Consider the following 13,586-nt stretch of genomic DNA (forward strand, 5'->3'; position numbering starts at 1 on the left):
TACAACAACTAACGCCTCATAAAAATCAGTTTAGGACAAGTTAAACTTATGCCCTTTTCATGAATGTGACCTACCGAATTAAAATATTTCCCGGTTTGTAATAACATACGCATCACGACGGGTGCTATATATGGAGCAGGATATGCTTACCCTCTCGGAGCAACTGAGATCACTCCACATTTTTGGTGGGGTTCGTGTTGCTTAGTCTTTAGTTTTCTTTGTTGCGTCTTCTGTACTATTATTTGTCTCTTTTTTTTTTTCTTTTTTTTTTAGCCTTGGCGTTGTCAGTTAATCACCCCTAGTTTTTGGTGGGGTTCGTGTTGTTTATTCTTTGGTTTTCTATGTTGTGTCATTTGTACTAATGTTTGTCTGTTTGTCTTTTTCATTTTTAGCCATGGCGTTGTCAGTTTGTTTAAAATATATGAGTTTGACTGTCCCTCTGGTATCTTTCGCCCCTCTTTTAGATACATAATACAGAGCAAATAAGAGCGGAAGCCTAGGAGGACATATAACGACAGACCACCTTAACAAAATAAGCAACAGAGACCATACTCACAGCAATCTAGCTATGGATTATAACCTAACTCATCCTTGCAGGACTTTTCAATAAACGAAAGTTCACCTGAAGGTACCGAATATTTCGCACCAATACCTAGCTGCCATAACTTGCTTCGAAATACTACGTATCAACTTCTCAAATAATACATGGTGGTCTTTGAAGTATCGGTTCGTGGTACTGACATTGTTTATCCTCCTGATTACGTGTTGAAGTGTTCTTTCTATTTTTCTTTGTATATTTTCAACCGTTAATGCTTAGTTTTAAATTGTTAATGACCATGATTTGGCTCGGCATTTATTCGTCTCGTCATTGTGTTATTGTTCTATGGTATTTTTTTTGGTAGTTTTTCTTAACACCATATTTCGCGTTATAACCTATTTTGTCTGTTTGTTTTGATCAGATGTTCCTCACATATTCCTGTCTATATAAATGAATATTATGCGATTGTCATACAAGTAAGTGTTTAAGCTGGCTGTAAAACGAGGTAACATCCACCATTTTCTACACACAAAAATGTCTGTTCCAAGTAAGGAATTTGCCCGTTGTTTTCCACATGTTTAATTATGGCATGTGTTAAAGGACTTTTCGTCTCGAATGTTCCTTTGATTTCTTTTTTTGTTTGTAAAGTTACTTTTTACAGATATCTTTATCATGTGTATATCTTGGACACCCCTAATTAAACAAAATTTCCGAAGAATACCACTACTAATTAGGTAGTTTCACATCTTATAAAACAATCTCACTAACTAATAATTCATTGGTAAAGCAAAAAACTGAAATATGCGAATGTGTGTGGACTATTGTCAACTAAATAAGAAGACAAAAAAGACAGTTATCCATTGCTTTGCATTACATAATTACTGGAGTTCAATCGTTTGCCATTCGGAGTTTCCGGCTACATACCAGTGTTTGATGGATTGTTTAGCGGGATACAACCATAAGATCTACTGCATCTTCATTGGTGATATTATTAGTTACATATATAGTTTCTGTATACTAAATTTATATTAGCGACTATCTTAACGTGTGGTACTAGACTGTGGCTTATTAAAGTGATTAAGATGTGATGGAGGGTTTTAACGACGTTGACTGGCTATACAGCCCTTTCACGGTGGGAAGTGATTAAATCTTCAATACTTAGTATTAAGAATCTGCTCCCGTCATTCTATACAAAACATATGCTCACAATAACTTTTTTTAGCTTGAAATGTGATTTATTAATTTATTTGACGCTTCATCATCGATTTATTCATCTGTTGAAACTTTAAAGATTTTACCTCAACAGTGTTGTTTTTCATAGAGACCACTGCTTACCTTGTATTAAAATAAGTACATCCTACTAACCTGATATGAAATATACACAGTCTCCACGTGGATACTTTTAACTAATCATATTCCTAGAAATGTATAGAAGATATGATAAAATTATATATGAGGAAGATTTTAAAGGCGTATGAAGAATTTATAACTGGTATTTAAGAGGATTTTAGATGCTAGTCTCAAACTCTCAACACAGAAATTAAAGCTCTTCAAACACAAAGTAATGTATGAAGGACAGTGGCGGTTCCGGGGGTTGGACCCCCCCTTTTTTTTGGCCAATCAATGCATTTGACTGGGAGCATATAGTTGGAACCCCCCCCCCCCCCTTTTTTTTTAAATGGCTGGATCCGCCCCTGAAGGACATATACACAAGTAGGTTTCAATTTTGATTTTAAAGGATGACAGCTTAATGCTTTTCTCATTTCTATTTTTACAATTAGATAAGTGAAATATTTCTAATCAAGATATACCTGTGCAGTCAAGATAGTCAATGTCTTTATATTACACATTTTTCTCTTTTTGTTATCGAATGTAAAAATACATATATATTCCTATTATTTACATCTGGCTGTGTTCGAAATTTTAGGGAGCTTATTAGCTGCTATTGGTTCCACCATAGTGCCTAATGAACCAGTGTAGGATTAAATAGTAAACATTACTTGTTTGACCTGTTATACTTGTTTACCATAGCAATTATTTCGATTACCATTACATTTAATTAGGATACCTACATATTTATATTCTGAAGATTTATCAGATCGATATTTTTACACTTACGGTTCTAGTTTCTTGTTTTTGTTTTGTAAAACGTAGCTTTTGTTGTTAAATTAAATGTGCGTTGTCAGTTATCATAGCAGACTTATTTAAGATATATTGTCGTCTGGAAACATTTGACAACTTACTATAGAAGACACTTCCGTTGAAGAATAATTATCCATTTTTTCAGAATTCACCATCAATATCATTTATAAAAGCCAAAATATAGACAGGATCAAATAATCTCCATATTTCAATTATCATATTTCAAAACAAAATTCGAGTGCTATCTTTGGAGTTTGCAGGCCGATTGAGTTTAAATATCTTGTTGTAAAATTATGTAACTAATTGTTTTACCAACTTGTACGTTGTGTATATTGATATATGTTTTAGAATGAGGAACGGCATACTAATCGAATACGATACGTGTAAATTTTAAACTCACTGAACTATAGCAAAGAAAGTTAAAATCTGGAAAATAAATGGGGGGGGGGGGGGAATTATGGGTCCTCAATGCTTTTCAATTTTGTACTTGTTTGGCTCTATAACTATTTTGATCTGAGCGACACCGATGAGTCTTATATAGACGAAACGCGCGCCTGGCGTATTAAATTATAATCCTGGTCCCTTTGATTCCGGTTTATAGATTTGTTTATCTTTAAAAGATCATAAAAGTTTTCTTTAAAAACGATATTTATTTGCTATTGTAGTTTTCATTTGTTTGATGTAAAGTTTATAGGGGTCATTAAATTATTTTTCTAAAGTTAAGACCATTGAATATTCTGCGCTAACTGAAGAGGTACAAATAAGCGTGACGTCATGATTGCAATTGTGCATCAAAGATACTTTTACAGCAAAAACGAATTCGGTGACCTCCATTTTTTGTTTATAAATTAAACGGAAATCTAAATAGCAATAACATATATGTTTTTAAAGAAAACTCGTACAACAGGTTGTATTCAATATTTTCTGCGATATTTACTTGCATCTCATACATTTGTACTCCTTTTACAGAGTATTGAATTTGACATAAAGAGGTTAAGGAGTTGCTTACATTTTTTCGATATTCAAAATTATGCAGTAAAGTAAAGGGAAGTTACAGATCTTGTTGAAAATTAAATGGAATGGTTTCAATGTTTGTGAGGGGTCAAATTGTCATGGCTAATAAAAGAGTGAGATATAACACGTGGTATCGGTTCAGGGTGGTTATTTGAGTATGATTACGACGGCCTTTACAATTTTACCAACCACACAAAAGCTTTCCGATTCATAATGATCAAGTGTTTTACTCTGACATATTTTAAGTTGCCATCACTTATTTAAAAAACATTTAATGAATAATTTCTCAATTAGAAGATCGTATCATTAATTAATCGGTTGATTTACTTAACTTTCTGACAAGGACAATTTTTTCACAACTGCCCAGAACGAGAGCAGATTTAAAAATAAATCAAGTAAGTTGACTCACTACACTGGTTAATGCATCATTCTCAACAAACGTGATTGTGGTTCTGTACTTCAATCATAGCAAACAAAACACCGATGGTGATTTTGCCAGTCCCCTTTTGGATGTCTGACTGATTGTTTTGGTACTAGAATTTAAAATGGTACATCTAGTAAAAAACGCTCAAATAAGTATTTTAAGAGAATAGTGCATTTTATAATATATATAACCACATTTTAGCCTTACTTCGTCAAAGAAAGTTAAGCATTAAGATTTAAGAATTTCAAATATTCTTTGCACAAGAAACGATGTTACGTCAAGGAGGAATGGTACACGAGGTTCTATGAGCACACATTCTCGTTAATTGATGATTGTAATACTTGTTTGGTATTTGGATTTACAACTTATTTACCCAGAACCTACACAAAGTTATACTTGAAGGTTATATTGGTTGATTTACTGTTTGGTTTAACTTTACACCTTCTTACAACTACGTTTTCAAACATTGTAATCTATATATATTTGATTGTTAATTAGTATAAGTAATTTCATGTTTATACTTAAAATGTCAATAACCATCTATGAATTATTGGAAACGAGCGAATTGCAGACTATATGCGAAAGTTATTATTTCATATAAATAACTAGTATCATGATTAAGGTGAGTCAGTGTAAAATAAATGTTTTTATACATTTAATTTGCTATTAATGGAGAGGATAATCAAAGAACATATACGCTTAATTAGGCACTACATGACATAGTAACAGTAATAACACATTATCTATAGTTTTTATAGCTGTTCAAAATGTATAGATCAATCCAGAAAAAAGTTGACTGTTATGCAAAAATTAAATTGTCTGAAATTAGCCACACTGACCTGTTTATCAAAATTCTAACAGTATATTTAAATAAATACATAAATGTAGTAGTTACACTTGGTGATAAGAAGCTGACGGTCTCGTTTTCAAAATATCATTGAGTACCATATGCAGCTAGCGTAAAGCATAACATTGAGATCTATGCGTTTGTATACGTACTTTTCTTTGGTAAACGATCATACATATTCTGATCTCAGCTCTGCATATTTTTTAAAAGACGTGTTTGTTATCAAACAAATTCTGATCATGTGGTTGCCGTGGTATATTTTATTTCCCAGCAAATCCAAAACATCATTTAGGAAGAGTGTCACGTTGAAAACTTGCATCGATTTTGTTCCAGTGATCTATACATGACTAGGTCAAGGGATAATGTTTTGCTTTTCTTTTGACATTCCAATCGTATCTGCTACATTAACAATACATGCAGTCTTTTGCAAAACGCATTTGACTAACATGTCGAACAACTGATGTTCTTTAACCCTGCTGACTGCCATTGGCGATTGCCAAATAAAATTGATCACAAGATGTAACAAAATGGATCTTAAAATAACTTTAATACTAAACAGAAAACAATTAACTAGTGGCTAAGATGTTATGCTACAAACATAAGGTGTTAATATTTTTTTCGACACCAGATCCGGACTTCGACAATAAATGTCTCTTCAGTGATGTTAGGGATCGAAACGGTATTTGGAAGGCCATATATAATGTACCCTCATTTTTAAATAGACTCTTTTTAAGAGTATATATATATATATATATTTATATAAGGTTATATGACTGACTGTCGGCAATATTTGGAATCACCTCGATGGTTAATTAAATGGTATCTAGACTACAAGCACTTAAAATGCTAATAAATATTATAAATCATCAATTATTTTTTTAGACTTTTATGTTATAAATCAAACATGAGAATTTTCGACAAATTGGTAAAAACAATTGCCCCTTTACACAGACAATGTTAGATATGTTAATTTATACATGATTATTATTTGAACTTTCACTCATCTCAAAATAAATTAATGTACAAATATCACTAATACAAACAAACATTATTCGGTAGATTCAAAAAATCATTAAATAGAAGAACTGCAAAACGTTCTCATGCTAGTTAATATTTTCTTTCAAATAAATGTATTCTACATTTAAGACAAAACAATTATTATTTTACTAAATACGTTTTGACAGGAATGAGAGATGTCCACTTGTCTTGTGCAGCGATGACAATGTCAGTAATGGAACAATTTCCAAGTTAATGCAGTTTATAAGCCTGACCATGCCTTTCTGTCATCTATAATCTGCGAAATTACACGAAGATCAGACAATATGTGTGCACCAATCTAATACAAGAGTTCATGTATTGACAAAATTAAATACAATACGGTATTGTTCAGAGCTCTAGTTGTTGGTCAAATGGATAGTTCAAAACAATTATCAAGAGGCTTTCTAAGACAAAATCCTTTACCGACATTTGTATATTTCTATTCATATTTTTACCCTAAAACTGATTTATTGATCTGTTTTTCATGTTGGATTATGATTTTTCTGATATTTGTTGAAATTGTATTGATCAAGAATAGCTTTTATCCATTTGATAACTCATGAAAGAGTTTAATTTCAAAAGATGACAAAATATAAATTATATATAACAATTTTCAACTTGACTGAAGTAAAGTTAACAATGTAATAAAACATTATCATTAGAAGCAAAACGTATTATCAATTATTTCTAAAAGGGTAATTTAACATCTTTTCATTGGAAGTGTCTTTATTGAAACCCTTTCTAGCGAAAAATTCAATAATACTTAAATTACACCGTATAAAACATACATATTAAAATGAAAGCTAACATGTAAGAGTATATTGTAAAAACCTTCATTTTAATATAATATTAACACTTTCAGTGGGTTTCGTAGACAACATTTTTTACATGTCTGTAGTTTTTGTTTATGTTCTGGCACGTTTTATTTTATTAGTAAACACAACGCATCACATCGATGATACTTAACACCTAATATTTGGTTAAGCTATCGTTGAGATGACAACAATTTCTTAATAGTAGTTTATATACAACATTCAATAAAACAGGGAAGTCGATATACTTTAACAGTGCGATGTGATATGAGAGATGTGAGATATCTTTCATCGTCTAGATTTTTTACACACTTTAACTCCTTTTTCCTATTATTAATATTTTCAGAAGCCTAAACATATAGAAATTATGCTGTATAGTTTTGTGATCATTTCAAATTATCCGCTATTGTCTTCAATCCCGTTACCTTTTGACGAATGTGACCTACTGAATTAGACTTGTTATATGGTTTGCAAAAACATATTGAGTAACGCGACGAGTGCCACATGTAAAATTTTGCATGCTACATTCTTTGTTGTTTTTCTTTATTTTATATGTTTTTATCTACGGTGAAAAGAGCTTATGTTCAAATGTTGTGAATACATATACGCCAAATCAAAATAAAGTATAACTTGAGTATTTTTTAATTGAAACATTTCCCACACATTCAAATAAAGAACAACTTAACAATTGAAACACCTTGAGGTTGCACTTTGTACATATAGATGATTCACCAGCCACGCCTCTTTGGGGGAGATACATATAATATTCGTAGATATTTTGAATTGATCTTTAAGAACTTAATTTTGGAACGTTACCAGTATGAAAACACATAATAGCGGGGATAATTCAATTCAGAGTAAGGCACATCATGAAGGTAGGGATAGTACAAAATTTTAGTATAAGTTTAAAATCCTCAAAGTTTCGGGCATATAATTGTTGAAAATATCCCACACAGCACTATGTTTTGTATATCAACGTCCGTTTTAGGATATAATTGTTTACTTAACTTTTGCAGCATTATAACAGTTCAAGGACGTAAACTAGAAAGTCCAAGACCATTTGCTTAGATCATGAAGAATTGAATTATTGACATACATAAATATAGTTTTTTCTACAGCTTGGACAAGAAAGGTTATGGAGCCATGCGTTATTTATGGCGAAAACATATATCCTAATTATACCCTTTCCTTCAACCAATGACTAAACACAGTTCTGCAGTACTGCGATAATATTCTATATATTTTGTGTCAGTTCTACAGAAAGTAGATACAAAATGAATAAAAAATATGGTGTCTATAAAATATAAGTCATATGTAGACAAAACGCGCACTGGTGCATCAAATTGTGACAGTGGAAAAAGCAGTTTCGTTTATTATTTTGGACTCAAATATAAAATTCTCAATTCTGATATTTTAGACTTTAATTCTCTGTGTTTTATAATTCATTTTAGTTTATATTTTCGTTTCTATATACATTTTGTACCCAGGACTTAAAATCAACATGTTAATTCTCAGTTTGGACATTGAGTGACATGTTATATTTTGTTAGCTAATTAGTGACATTTTACCTTATTCATAATGTATGTTCTTAATTGTCATTATCAGATTATCATTTAATATTTATTCTTCAAGTTCTAAAAATAGTTTAATCTTTGTCAGTGAACAATATTACTCAAATTAATTGTTATTTGTTATGACTATACTTGTCAATTCAATTGTGTATAAATTAAAAAACATTCAATTTCTGTTTTCAAAGTAAAAAATGATAGCATAGTTTATCTACAAATCAGAAATCAGGACAGCATTAGTTTATCAGAAATACCACAGAATAAACAATTACAAATTTGGTACACAAAACCTTTGTTATTCATAATAAGACATAAGGCTTAATCTTTATCAAGGGTTTTTACCTCATCAGTATTAACTTCCAAGTCAGCAGATTGATAATAATATTATTTTGTAAAAGTCGCTTTCATTGTTCAATCTCAGTGAAAACAATTTAAGAGACTACATTTGTTTATATGTTCAAATATATCGCAGTTCCTAGTGAACCTAATAGTGTTTTTAAGCCCATATATCAGACGTGCACATAAAATGGAACTTCGTATCAAATAAAGCACACGATTTTCCATCGCGTAATTTCTTAATGGTGCTTAAAACAAACACTCGAGTATCAGTCTTTCAGAAATGTGAAAAAAACCTTTAAAGGGCAAACTCGTAAAACCTTAAATGGAACTGCTAATCTTTATGAGTACATTTTATATAATATCATGTACATACTGTTATCCTTTTAGTAGTGTCTTCTGGGAGATTTGTTAAGTTTGTTAGATTCATACATTCTAGATCTTTTTGAACCTCTCCCATTTCAAGGAAGGAACTTTTCTTGTATATCATTGTTAATTTAGTCACTACTGTCTTCATAAATTAAAAGAATAAGCATATGCACTCTTTCAAAATTTTTGTTTGAAGTGGTATTTTTTTATGTCATTTAAAGACAGTTATTATTTTCCTCAATACGTTCGAAAAGGAATGAGGGTAATCTACTAGATTCAATATGACTTGCCTGATATTGTTTGAATGTTATATATAATGAACTAACTTTATTACTATTATCTATTAATAACTTTGGAGAGAATTCAATTTGAAAAGATACCAAATATAATTCATATAATAATTTTCAACTTAAATAAGAAAAATAAACAAAGTTATAAAAACATTACCATTAGAAGTAAAGAGCATCACCAATTTGGCTAATAGTAAAGGTTCAAACTTCTTTTTATTCAAATCTTTCTGACAAAACAAGCAATTCTTTTTATATTACATTGTAAAAACTGAAAGTGTAAAAGTAAAAATAACTACAGGCTCTCTAGAACATGTGTCGCTCACCTGATTCTATACTTGGGATTTTGAAGCAATATTAAACTAGAGGCTCTAAAGAGCCTGTGTCGCTCACCTTAGTTCTGTGAATATTAAACAAAGGACGTAGATGGATTCATGACAAAATTGTGTTTTGGTGATGGTGATGTGTTTGTTCATCTTACTTTACTGAACATTCTAGCTGCTTACAATTATCTCTATCTATAATTAACTTGGCCCAGTAGTTTCAGAGAAGATTTTTGTAAAAGATTACTAAGATTTACGAAAAAATGGTTAAAACTTGACTATAAAGGGCAATAACTCTTAAAGGGGTCAACTGACAATTTCGGTCACGTTGACTTATTTATAGATCTTACTTTGCCAACATTTATTGTATTTTAAAGTTTATCTCTATCTATAATAATATTCAAGATAATAACCCAAAACAGCAAAATTTCCTTAAAATTACCAGTTCAGGGGCAGCAACCGAACAACAGGTTGTCTGATTCATCTGAAAATTTCAGGGCAGATATATTTTTACTTGATAAACAATTTTACTTCAGTCAGATTTGCTTTAAATGCTTTGGTTTTTGAGTTAAAAAAACCTGAATTTTACCCCTATGTTTTATTTTTAACCGTGGCAGCCATCTTGGTTAGTTGACCGCGTCACGCCACACATTTTTAAAACAAGATACCCAAATGATGATTGTGGCCAAGTTTGGTTTAATTTGGCAACGTAGTATCAGAGGAGAAGATTTTTGTAAAAGATAAATAAGATTTACCAAAAATTGTTAAAAATTTACTATAAAGGACAATAACTCCTAAAGGGGTCAACTGACCATTTCGGTTATGTTAACTTATTTGTAGATCTTACTTTGCTGAACATTATTGCTGTTTACAGTTTATCTTTATCTATAATAATATTCAAGATAATAACCAAAAACAGCAAAATTTCCTTGAAATTGCCAATTCAGGTGCAGCAACCCAACAACGGGTTGTCCGATTCACCTGAAAAATTTCAGGGCAGATAGATCTTGACCTGAGAAATAATTTTAACCCGTCAGATTTGCTCTAAATGCTTTGATTTTGAGTTATACGCCAAAAACTGCATTTTACCCTTATGTTCTATTTTTTAGCTGTGGCGGCCATCTTGGTTGGTTGGCCGCGTCAAGCCACACATTTTTTGAACTAGATACCCCAATGATAGTTGAGGCCAAGTTTGGTTGTTTTTTTGGCCAAGTTGTTTCAGAGGAGAAGATTTTTGTAAAAGATTACTATGATTTACAAAAAATGGTTAAAAATTTACTATAAAGGGCAATAACTCCTAAAGAGGTCATTTGACCATTTCGGTCATGTTAACTTATTTGTAGATCTTACTTTGCTGACCATTATTGCTGTTTACAGTTTATCTCTATCTATAATAATATTCAAGATAATAACCAAAAACAGCAAAATTTCCTTAAAATTAACAATTTAGGGGCAGCAACCCAACAACGGGTTGTCTGATTCATCTGAAAATTTCAGGGCAGATAGATCTTCACCTGATGAACTTTTTTACCCCTTTGTCAGATTTGCTCTAAATGCATTTTACCCCTATGTTCTATTTTTAGCCGTGGCGGCCATCTTGGTTGGTTGGCGGGGTCACGCCACACAATTTTTAAACTAGATACCCCAATGATGATTTTGGCCAAGTTTGGTTTAATTTGGCCCAGCAGTTTCAGAGGTAAAGGTTTTTGTAAAAGTTAACGACGACGGACGCAGGACGATGGACGACGCCGGACGCCAAGTGATGAGAAAAGCTCACTTGGCCCTTTGGGCCAGGTGAGCTTAATATGTAAAACATTGTAACAGATACTTATAATGTTGTTTTAGGCCAAATTTGGTTTAATATTGCTATGTTTGATTTCATTTCATTCAGTAGTTCTCTTAAAGAAGACTTTGTATGTATTTTCCATAGGTTCCAATTTTAACTAAGTCCCCGCCTTGCGGCCATCTGTTTCATCCTATTCAGTGGTTCTTCAAAAGAAGACGTTTGTATGTATTTCTCATAGGGTCCTATGTTAAACTAAGTCGCCCGCGGGCGACAATCTTGGATAATGGAACGGATGCAAAGTCACAACACTTGGTCAACACCTCATAAGGAACATTCATGTCATGTTTGGTTTCATTCCATTCAGTGGTTCTCTAAAAGAAGTCATTTGTATGCATTTCCAATAGGGTCCTATGTTAAACTAAGTTCCTCGCTAGCGGTCATCTTGGATGATGGATCGGCTACAAAGTAACAACACTTGGTCAGCACCTCGTAAGAAACATTCGTGCTATGTTTTGTTTCATTCCATTCAGTGGTTCTCTAAAAGAAGTCATTTATATGCATTTCCCATAGGGTCCTATGTTTAACTAAGTCCCCCGCTGGCGGCCATCTTGAATGATGGATCGGCTGCAAAGTAACAACTCAGCACCTCGTAAGGAAAATTCATGCCATTCTTGGTTTCATTCCATTCAGTGATTATCTAAGAGAAGTTCAAAATGTAAAAAGTTCACGACGACGACGGACGGCAAGTGGTGAGAAAAGCTCACTGGGCCCTTCGGGCCAGGTGAGGTAAAAATTTTAGGGTATAATGTAAGTGCTCATCATTTAAATATTTTAGCACTCTCAGTAGGTTTTTTAGACAATATTTTTACATTGCGGTAATTTTTGTTTATGTTCTATCACGTATTATATCCTCAAAGCATCACATCAATGATATTAAACACCTAATATTTAGTTAAACTATTGCTGGACGTCAACAATTGCGAAATAGAAGTATACAACGTTCAATAAAACAAAGGGCTCGATACACCTTAATAGTGCATTGTCATAAAAGCATAATTGCTTATGCAGGTCATTTTTTTAATCACTTATAAACTTATTTCCTTTCTTCAATATTTAGAAATAATGCTATTTAAATTCCGAAATAAAGTGGCTAATAGTTTTGATTTGTCCGCCAGTGATGCTATACTACGGTAACAGCGCTAGTCACAAATTTGAATGAAAAAATACAGAAAAATGCGAAAATTATTGAAAATAATAACAAACAAAATACCGTTTTTTTTAAATAAAGGGGAGGGCCAAAAAAAAGTTGTCCTGCCACCAAGTACCTTGACAGTTGATAGTTTCTGTTTCTTCTCGACTCTAGATTCGGTACAATGAAGATGTTCGTAGGTTGTCCTTTACATTTTGATTATGTGTTATATTGTTTGTTGTCTAATTCAACTATTTCCTATTCCAAAGTGGTTCGTGTCGATCTTATGGGTTAAGCTTACACCTACAAATTGACAATGGAGGTCGGTTGAAAACAAGACTTTACGACAAAAGAGATGATTTTAGCTTCCCAATTGTGAACTTTTCTTTATTATGTATCAACATTCCAGCAGCGCCTTCATACAGATCGATATATCAAAATTGATACGACATTCCGGGGCTTGTATTTCTTATCATCCTTTCCTTGATAGAGGATTGCTACTCACAAGGAAGCTATTAAACCAAGAGTTTCAAATGATGAAGTTGAAATCATCCCTTTGTAAATTTTACGGACGCCATCACGAGTTGGTTGACCGTTATGGAATAACCGTTTTACAGATAATATCAAATATATTCCTTATTTCGTAACTATAGAACCAACCCTTCTCTTTTCACGAATGTGACCTACCTAATTAGACTATTCACCGGATTTGTAATAATATAGTCACACGACGGAGTCACTTGTGGAGCATGATCTGCTTACCATTCCGAAAATTTGATTTGATATTGTTACCAATGAACAAAATATCCACTCACTAGAGATTTAATGTGTTAGATTAAGGTAACTATATTTCATAATATGGCTTCAACAACGACAAACCCCATACTTTATTTAAACTGTAATCAACCAAACA

Source organism: Mytilus trossulus, chromosome 4, assembly GCF_036588685.1.
Source record: "Mytilus trossulus isolate FHL-02 chromosome 4, PNRI_Mtr1.1.1.hap1, whole genome shotgun sequence".
Taxonomy (NCBI): domain Eukaryota; kingdom Metazoa; phylum Mollusca; class Bivalvia; order Mytilida; family Mytilidae; genus Mytilus; species Mytilus trossulus.